The sequence below is a fragment of the Mastigoproctus giganteus genome, chromosome 7, assembly GCF_048544385.1.
Source record: "Mastigoproctus giganteus isolate SK-2022 chromosome 7, ASM4854438v1, whole genome shotgun sequence".
In the NCBI taxonomy this organism is placed as follows: domain Eukaryota; kingdom Metazoa; phylum Arthropoda; class Arachnida; order Uropygi; family Thelyphonidae; genus Mastigoproctus; species Mastigoproctus giganteus.
Window position 1 is genome coordinate 196769011 of NC_143581.1, and position 10178 is coordinate 196779188.

Consider the following 10178-nt stretch of genomic DNA (forward strand, 5'->3'; position numbering starts at 1 on the left):
AGTAGTAGCAGAGTTGAAATGATCAAAAATACGAACTTCTATTTGAATTTTGATATTTGAATTGAATTCATATTCGAACTTCATTATATGGCAGGGGTTGCAAACACGCCTTGTTCCGGTTGAGTGACCAAAAAATTTTAAATTTAAATATATGAATCATCATTATAAACACACTATTCTACCAAATCATCATTATCAAAATATCGTCAGAATACCAAAATATTAAAAACAAGACCTCATTATCGGGTAAGATCTCCAGTGCCTGAATTACACATTGTATTTAATGTGATATTAATTCAACTAAAGACTGAAAAGTGTGACCTCAGTTAATTTAAATTTCTAGTATAATTTTTAGCCATTACTGAAACAATAATTCCTCTACTTTCTTCAACGATTAGGGTAATGGAATGTACTAGAAGGTGGTATTAATCCATAGATTTTTCAGTGGAGTTCTGGCCTGAAAACTAGGAGATACAGGAAGGTGACTGGATTCACTATTATGTTCCTCGAAGCACTCAAGAACAAATATAGAATGATGGATAGTCACATTATAATTTTGAAAGTGATCATTTCCTTCCAGGTAAAAACGAAGCAATTTAAGGTGCGCGATCTGGTAAATTTCTTAAATAAGCATGAGTCCGATCAGAAATATCAGTGGACCCAATCCCTTATGACTTATGTGATAACATTCTCCATACCATTATTTAGTCTCCTGTAGCTTGTAAAATTGAGGCAAACAGCTTCATATGTAGTTGCCTTTACACACTAGCTCTGCCACCTGCACAAAACAGCGTAAATTGGTACTCACCAAACCATAATATATAATGCAGTCCATCGACATGATTGGATTGTAGAAGATTCATGTTTCTGATATTTGGTTGAAAAGAGTGGTTTAAGAATATGGTAATGGCTGCCGAATCCAAGATTTCACAGTTGCCTCGCAGGCTTACTTCTACTATCCCTCTTCTGTACTAACCTTGTTTCTGGCACGGTTTTTTCTTCGAAGCGTTTTGTCCTCTAGACACTTCTTGATAACGTGACTTTGTCAAATCCTGAGATTTTCATGGTTATTGGCATTATAGCCCACTTTGCCGTGTAACAATAATGTCCATTTCACCCCCCGAAGTCTTTATATATGTTTAGAAGTCTGATATATGTATAATATCCATAAATTGCGTGCATTATCTCGTAGATTTTGTTCTAAATCCTAATTTCTAGAATTTCTGAACGAAAAACCCGAGTTTCCGGGGTAGGGGAACCTTGCTGTACACTCCTGAGACCGACTAATTCAGCCACAGAGTGAAAAAAAATTCATAAAAGTCCGTTGGGTGATTGATGGGATTCGAACCGGGGCCTTTTCCATCTGGTGTGGGAAGTACGGTGATTATAACCACTATACTACCCATGCGAACTTGCTTTGTTGTACAGTATAATGCCAATGAAACTTGGATAACTTCTAATATTTTGACCAGACAGAGTGTATTGTTCAAAAGCTCTAGAACTACTAGAATTATATAAGCTCCTTCACTTTGCTATTGAGAAATGAACGAATATTCCAAATTCTTCAAACCACATATAGCAATTCTGTCAGTTGCTCTGACCATTGAAATTCATTTGAGTCTCATAGAAATATTATGACATTTTGATTGCTTCAGAAATTGTCAATATGGCTTGAAAACGTAAAGCGTTACAAAGAATTTTTTTAAATTGTTAAGCCAGGCTTTTACTGTTTTACGGGGGGTTTTGGATATAAAGTTAATTTTAAATGTTAATTTCATGTCAGTAAAAACCTCCAGATTCTTCAGATGACTTGAAGCGCGAGATAAACAGTTATGTAAAAAAATGTATATGAAAACTGTCATTGAACTCAATGCGACAACGTTTATCGCATCCCTTAGCGTCCCGAGCTATACGAGTAGTGTTTTGAGGTAGAGCTATTGCTCCTCCAAATGAATCACACCCCTGAACAATATTTGTGTTGCATAGGCTAAAATGTTGCATAGGCTAAAAGTTTCGAACCGAATTGGCCAAGAGTTTGGGTATAATGTTTAGGATTTATACACTAACTGAGTTACACTGCTTGACATTTACAGTAAATTGATCATTCGTTGTTTTCCTTTGGACAGTAGACGACGATAAAGACTAAGTACACGGTGGCAATGTCCCCGTGGTACTCAAAGGCTATCGGATTGCGCCTACGGTTCTATAAATGTAAGCTAAAAAAAGATGAATTAAGATTAGAAGCCCCCTCCGTCGTGAACTCGCTTGTTTCGGTGTAAGAACATATCATATACATTTAAATGGACTTTGTCCTGTTGTGTGCAAAAAGAAAATTATATATTTTTATTGATTACGTGTACACGATTCGCACTATCGAACACTACTAATATCAGTTTACTTGGTAATGTGATCACTTGTTATCATATTACTCGGTAATCAAATCGATACGTTATACTTCGAGTAGCACACCTGAAGCGGAAAATTTCAAAAATCACTTAAATTTCTAAATGTACAGCTACCAAATGTATTGCTTGTTGTTCGTTATTTATAAATGATAATTTACCCATGGTGAATTATCATTTATAAATCATCACTTTAGTGAAAGAGTTAACATTCAACACTAAGCTGAAGACATAACTGATTAAAATCTTTCTTTATGTTTCAGTAATTACATTGCAAATTCCCATTATCACAATAAGAGAATTTGGAATTAACCCGCTCTGTTGAATGATGTTCCAGGTCGATCAAGAAGACAAATGAGAAGAGAACTGACAAAAAACTATACATTTTGTCACCACAGTTAGTAGGGTCTAAGTTATCCTTTAAGAAGTTACATTAGAATAAAATTTAATATTTTTTTCTAATCAATTAACACAGGTCAGTTACATAAATTGAAAAAAATTAGATTAATGATATCGCTGACCTTGACCTTAATATAAAAAAGGGCGTAAAATTATAAACTGCATGTTTTTAGAGGACTGTAGGTGGAAGTGAACACAGATGAAATAAATATGGAATTGATTATACTCAGATCATTCGGAAATGAAAGGCATAAAAAATAGTTCCAAAGAGTGTGAAAATTGGAGAGTGTGAGTTACCAGGGTAAAATGGCGCTGTACTGTGAACAGTGTCGATGTGGTACGTGCACGTACCACATCGAGGACGAGATTACGAAAATCATGCGCTGTATGGGAAACAAGCTAAGCCACAACAAGCTAAGTCATATGGGGAAAGTGTAAGTAACAATGTCTACCCCTCGCCCAAGAATCCCAACCAGGAAAACAGCACAATTTTCAGACCAAAATTTCAAGTCAACAACAAGTCCAGACCAATGCAACAGTTTTATTTTATAAAGTTGTAAGACTTACCATTGTTTTATATGATCTATAGATTAAAATTTAATTATTAAAAGTAAGTGGGTATTTATTTCTTGTCAAACTCTAACCCAAATGAATTCTTACATGAGAATTTATAGTACACATCTTCTAAGAGGAGTTATACCTTTGGCGTACTGACTCCAACCGACAGAATAAATCGGCCTGAAGTCGAAGAGCTGTGTCATTAGTTCAATTAAACCGAGTTATTCAAGATAAAAGAATCAACACTTCAAGGAACGTTGCATTTAAACTAATTTTATTAGCACAATTTCACTTTTAAAAAAGATGATGTACTGTTTTTGTTTTTCTAGATGAGCGGAACGTGGCATATCAGTTGTTGTAATAGGGTTTTTGGAGCATCAGCAACTAGGCCATATTGCTTTGTATACACTGTCTGTAACTTGCATTCTCTGGTCGATTTTCTGTTTGCTGAACGAAAAACCCAAGATTCCAGGAGAGAAAAAAACCATGCTTCCCTCGCCTGAGACCGACTAACTCAGCCACGTTGTGAAAAAAAACCATAAAAATTCCTCACCTCATCGACAGGACTCGAATTCAGGTCTGTTACAGCCGGGGTTGGAAGGAAGACGATTCTGCCAACTGTGATAACCACGAGGACAGAATAGTAGTAGTGCGTCGATAAAGTTTGTTTGGGCGCTCGTAAGTTCTCCAATTTTCTTGGGGGCTTTAGCATCCCCTGCCCGGCTTTATATCCAGTGATTGTGCCTATGGGTATTTAAAGTAAAATAAAATAAATAAATTTTCTGTTTATACTCCGGGGCTTCCAAACGGTCAGAGGAGTTCACAAGATAGACAGAATACAAGAAACAGCACCGTATTCAGCAGTCACGGGCTTGAAACCCGGTCACTCAAGGCACATGTACTTATGCACCCGCGCGCCTGACCGTAGGGTTACCATATTCCCCCCTTTAAATTCGCGAAAACAAAATCGCGTCAACGTAAAGAATACGGAAAATAAAGAAAACATTCTGTATTTCGGGAGATAGAATTACATAGTAATTACTGTATTATGATTTAATAAATTAAATTATGATTTTATTTCGTTAATAATTAAAATAAATGAAATTACACTTATGTTCTGATATTAATTAATAATTTTAATTATTAATTTTAATATTAATTCGATTATAAAAATAAAATATAGAAATAAATGCAATGAATAGATCCCCCTGCTAAAGGCTCTTTGTTTACGTTTAAGAAACATTTCATTGAGCGCGGACTTGACATTATGACCCAATTTTGAATCAAACGCCAGATATGCACAGAGCTGGTGGATTACGTAGCGCGCGCGTATGTGTATTAAGCACCAAAGCAATTAAGGCTACGAGGAGTCAGCATTTTGCGTGTATTCTATGGTCAGTATGGCTGCTTACTGAATGAAAAACCCGAGCTTATGGAAATTAAAACCAAGCAGGCCTCACCTGAGATCGACTAACTCGGCCACATTGCGAAAAAAAAAAAAATTGCTCGGTCATTGACGAGATTCAAACTCAGGGTTTTCCACTCTGTATAGGGAGTACGCTGAGTCCGACCAATGTACTATCAGCGAGGGTATTACGTGGGCTCTGTATGAAGTCGAGAGATGCTGTCACGATGTTCTCACTGGTTGTTTAATGATTCTGGTTGATCGTGGTCAACATTAATCTGAATTAATTATGCTTTTATTTTTAATTACTGAAATTATTTTATTTGGTTTACGAATTTTTAAATCAACCATAGGTTTATCTGATTTTTTAAATTTATTTTTCTTTTAGTACGTGACATTTCTGCTCGTTAGTGTCACATTGGCTGTTCTAGCAGAAACAGAAAGAAGGCCGGAAGATGGGATATATGTTACTATTGACGAATCAAAAGACTTAATCCAAGAAGATGAGGATAAACATTTAATTCAGTTGTCTGTTGCTGAAAGTAAACCAAATCATGAAAGTGAACTGCTTCAATTGAACAATGTACCAACAGCAGGAGTTCATTATGATTATGACACTGATCCCCTTCCTCTCTATCTTATAGCGAATTTGCCATTGTCTGAAGATGAAAATCATCGTAGTCAACAGGCACCAGAAACATCTCTTCTTCCTCCTCCTCACCTTTCCGCGAAGCAGCCAATAGTTTTGTTCGATGACAAAGAAGCAACTTTACTAGCTCCAACGTTTCAGCTTCAGTACCAATCCACTCCAGATCGCAGCAAACTGACAAGTAATCGACAAAATATTAATTACGAAGAGGACATCGAAAAAAAGCTGCCAGTATTACAATTTAATTATCAGCCTACCCCTAACAGAGCAAATAATCAGCAGCATTCGAATCATAAAGAGAATCATGATAGCAATCAGCCAGTAATTTTATTTCCTGAGGAACAATCTCCAGAACAAATACTGCCTTCTTACAAACAAAACGAGCATCCTTTAGAAGAACTGCACGCACATCCTCAGATATATTTATCACAGGTGCAACACCGTCCCGAATCTCGGCCCATTGCGCACCATAATGCCAACAATGTAAAAAATCGTCGTCAGCAATATGTTGGCCAAATTCACAATATAGCAGATCAAATTCACAATATAGCAGATCAAATTAACCCTCTAAATCAATTCTACGATCCTACAACTCATTCAGAGCCATATGACAAAAATCCATATGTAGAACGGAATACTCGAGCTTTTAGAAATGTAGATCAGATGAACAATAATCCATTAAACGACCAAAGAGATCAGAAACCACCCAGATCAGAACATTATAACAATCACCAACTTGATCTTCAACAAAAGACATATCGAAATGTGGAGAATCATAATAGAAATCCATTGGAACAACATAATCCCACATCACAACCAACGCATTACAATAATAATCAACAAAATAGGCCAAATGTCCACACATTTCAAAACACGAGAGATCATAGTAATAACAATCCTAATCAAGATCGTTCCGGTCAGAATTATTATGACAACAGTCAATCCTCTAGGCAGAACCGTCCTGCATTTCAAAACATAGCAGATCACATTAATCATGGGAATCCTAATCAGCAATATCATGACAACAGCCAGTCTTCTAGACAGAACAGTCCCGCATTTCACAACATTGCAGACCATATTAATAACAATCCTAATCGGCAATATCATGAAAATAGTCAGTCTTCTAGACAGAATAGTCCTGCATTTCAAAACAATGCAGACCATATTAATAACAATCCTAATCAGCAATATCATGAAAACAGTCAGTCTTCTAGACAGAATAGTCCTGCATTTCAAAACATCGCAGACCATATTAATAACAATCCTAATCAGCAATATCATGAAAACAGTCAGTCTTCTAGACAGAATAGTCCTGCATTTCAAAACAATGCAGACCATATTAATCACAACAATCCTAATCAGCAATATCATGAAAACAGTCAGTCTTCTAGACAGAATAGTCCTGAATTTCAAAACAATGCAGACCATATTAATCACAACAATCCTAATCAGCAATATCACGAGAATGACCAGTCCTTCAGACAGAGCCCTCCTGCATTTCAAAACATACCGGATAATAGCAATCAAAATAATCCCGATCAACGTCCAGTGTCCTTACCAGCACATTATGATAACAGTCAACCTTCCAAATTGAATAATCCCACATTTGAAAACATAGCAGATCATATTAATCATAACCGTCCAAATCAACAATATAATGACAACCACCAATCCTCTAGACGGAACCGTCCTACGTTTCAAAACACTGCAGATCATATTAATCATAATAACCCCAATCAGCAATATCAAAGTAACAGTCAGTCTTCTAGAGAAAACAGTCCCACATTTGAGAGCATAGCAGATCATATTAATCGAAATAATCCCAATAAACAATATCGCGATAACATTCAATCGACTAGGCAGAACAATCCAGCATTTGAAAACTTAGCAGATCGTGTTATTCTTAATAATCCAAATCAACAATATCATGATAACAGTCAATCTTCTAGGCAAAGTAGTCCAGAGTTTCAAAATATACCAGATCATACTAACAATCCTCGTCAACAACATGATCTTAAGTCTCAGCCAGCACATTATCAAGATAGTCGATCCTTGCAACAGAATAATCCCCAATTTCAAAATATCGCGAACCAACAATATGATCCTACTTCTAGGCCAACACAATATGACAATAATCAACCTCAACGAAATAAGCCAACGTTCCAAAATACGGATGATAACAATAATCACGGTCATCGTCAGCAAAATAATCCAACAGCTGAGCCAATGCATTATAGAAACAACCAGCAGCCAGTTCAACAAACTGTTCCAACCTATCAAAATTCAGTTGATCATATTGATAACAATCCAGCCACCTCCCAGCATGATCGCAAACATCGACCATCTTATTACGATAAAGATAAATCTAGTCAGAATTCTGCTCTCGCAGTTCCTGCTATGAAGCATTACAATAATCCTTCTGATCAGTATGCCCCAGCTTCTCTTCCGTTGCAACACAACCAAGACCACAATACTGTACAGCCGCTTCTTTTAACGCCAGCTACAACTCATGACCAAAACCCGCCACCATCAACAGAGAAACATTTTCCTACTTTGAAACCCTACCGACACGTCGAGCAGTTTATGCCAGATAAGAAAGAAGTCCCACAAACTCAACCTGCAACTCACTATACGCAGGCTGGATTACATGAAAAGAAGCCAAGTTCTTCTTTACCTCCATCTCAGGATCTAAAGCCAATACCGTCAGGAAATCGTGACTCTACGAGAAATTCGCGTGATCATGACAGACCAGCACCACCAACTAAACAAAAGCCACGCAGCAGATATAGAATGAGAGAAGAAAGGCCCTACCAATATCGTCCTAGATATCAATCTTACCCTTATGGACATGAACGTTCCAGACCTAAACTCAAGTATAAATATTATAGGAGTCCTTATTCAACTCAGGGGTATTATTCACCTGCGTCAACAAGTCCTTATGAAACAAATCGAGGCTACCATAGAAGTCCACATAATAAGTCAACCCGCAAAAATGCTCCTAGGACGCAATCTCGTCCAGTCACTAATGAACACACACCGAAGCCAGTACAGTTTGTGCAACCACCCTACCGCGTCATTGAATCCACTAATGATCCACCTCATGCACAAAATCCTCACCCATCACCACCTTCTTCTCCTCCTCCTCCTCCTCCACTTCCTCGTGACCAATATGAGCAACAAAAGCCACCCTCTCTCCAAACGAATATTGAGTCAAAACCCTCTAGAATTCCTTCCAGGGAACCCCACTCATATCAAGTACAATTCGACGACGAAAGAGGTCAGAACAAGAGACACATTCAACACCAAGTACAAGGGCAAAACAGAGTACCCCCTGCTGTATCATCTACTCAGGGTCAGACTAAACAAAATCCCACAGGAGCCACTCCTGTATTTAATTTTAATGTCCCTAATGATGAATTTCATACTAAAATAGCCAAAGGTAACTTTGGTTTATTTCAGCATGTTCCTGGATCTCTTGACTCCTTAGTCAATACAGATATATCATTCCTAGATAGAATGGCCCCATCAGATGACCAAAAGGAAGTAACAACTCAAACTCCAGGTCACACAGTTCGTGCCACTGAGGAACATTTCAAAACAGTCTATGAAAAGAAAGAAAAAGTTCAACCTATGAGACAGCAATATGATGCTGCTAATAATAGACAGATTAATGATCAAAGTAGAGTTACACATCATCCCTACACACCAACTCCTCGTCAGCTTAGTGTTCCTAACAGAGAGAGGGAAACATACTACCAAGTTGGTAGCAATCGCGATGACAACTGGTTTGGAGGACAGAATATGGAACGTAGTAATGAAAATGGACAAGATGCGCCTTCGGAAACTGGTCGACCTCGTTATATTCATAAGCGTTTCTATGTTGGAGAACACCACGAGAGCCAAAGCGTCCCTAATGAAAAAAATTACACTTCTGAAGGTAAATCAGCCATTTCAAGAACGAGCAAAGCCGTTATGGCATATGATGATGGAGAATCCAATCGAAAAAAACGTGATGTTAGCCAGACTACAACTGATAACAATGATCCTTCTGAAAATGAAGAGGTAGGTCCTACTACACTGGCTGTTCATTATGCAGTATCGGAGAAAAATCCATCGGTAATTAAGATGTTTAAAGTTCTAAGTCCGTCTGGATTACAAAAAGATGCCATCTTCCTAGACACCAGAATATCAAGAGATAAGCAAGGACTTCCAATGCATATAATGGCCAGAGCATTAGCAAGCGAAGATGATGATGTGGACTACATGGAAATTGATAAGGTGGAGAATGACACGGTCACTGATGATGTTGAAACAAATATTGTCCCGATTTGTGCATTAAATTCATCAGCGACCTTCTGCACAGATGATTCTGATTATCCCAGGTAAGACGAATAAATCGAATTTACTTTAAATTTCCGAATTATATAATTAGTAAAATAATCAAATTACTTTTCGCTAAATTTTAACCTGAAAATTTAATAAATGTATTCCATTTTCTTTTTTCTTTTATAGAGAAGCGGTAAGCAACGCTGTCAAAAATCAAACAGAAATGATAAACAGATTAATTGTGTTTTCATCTCCAGAATCAGGAGACAATAAGACAGATTATAAAAACGAATCTCACAGGGAAAGTCTATGTAAAAGTTCTAAGTCACAGTTTTACCCATTAAGAGGGAAAAGCACAAATGATCAGTGGAAAATTATTGTCAATGTCGATGCTTTCAAACAAAAACTGACCACCGACCAGTGTTTGTAAGTATCATAA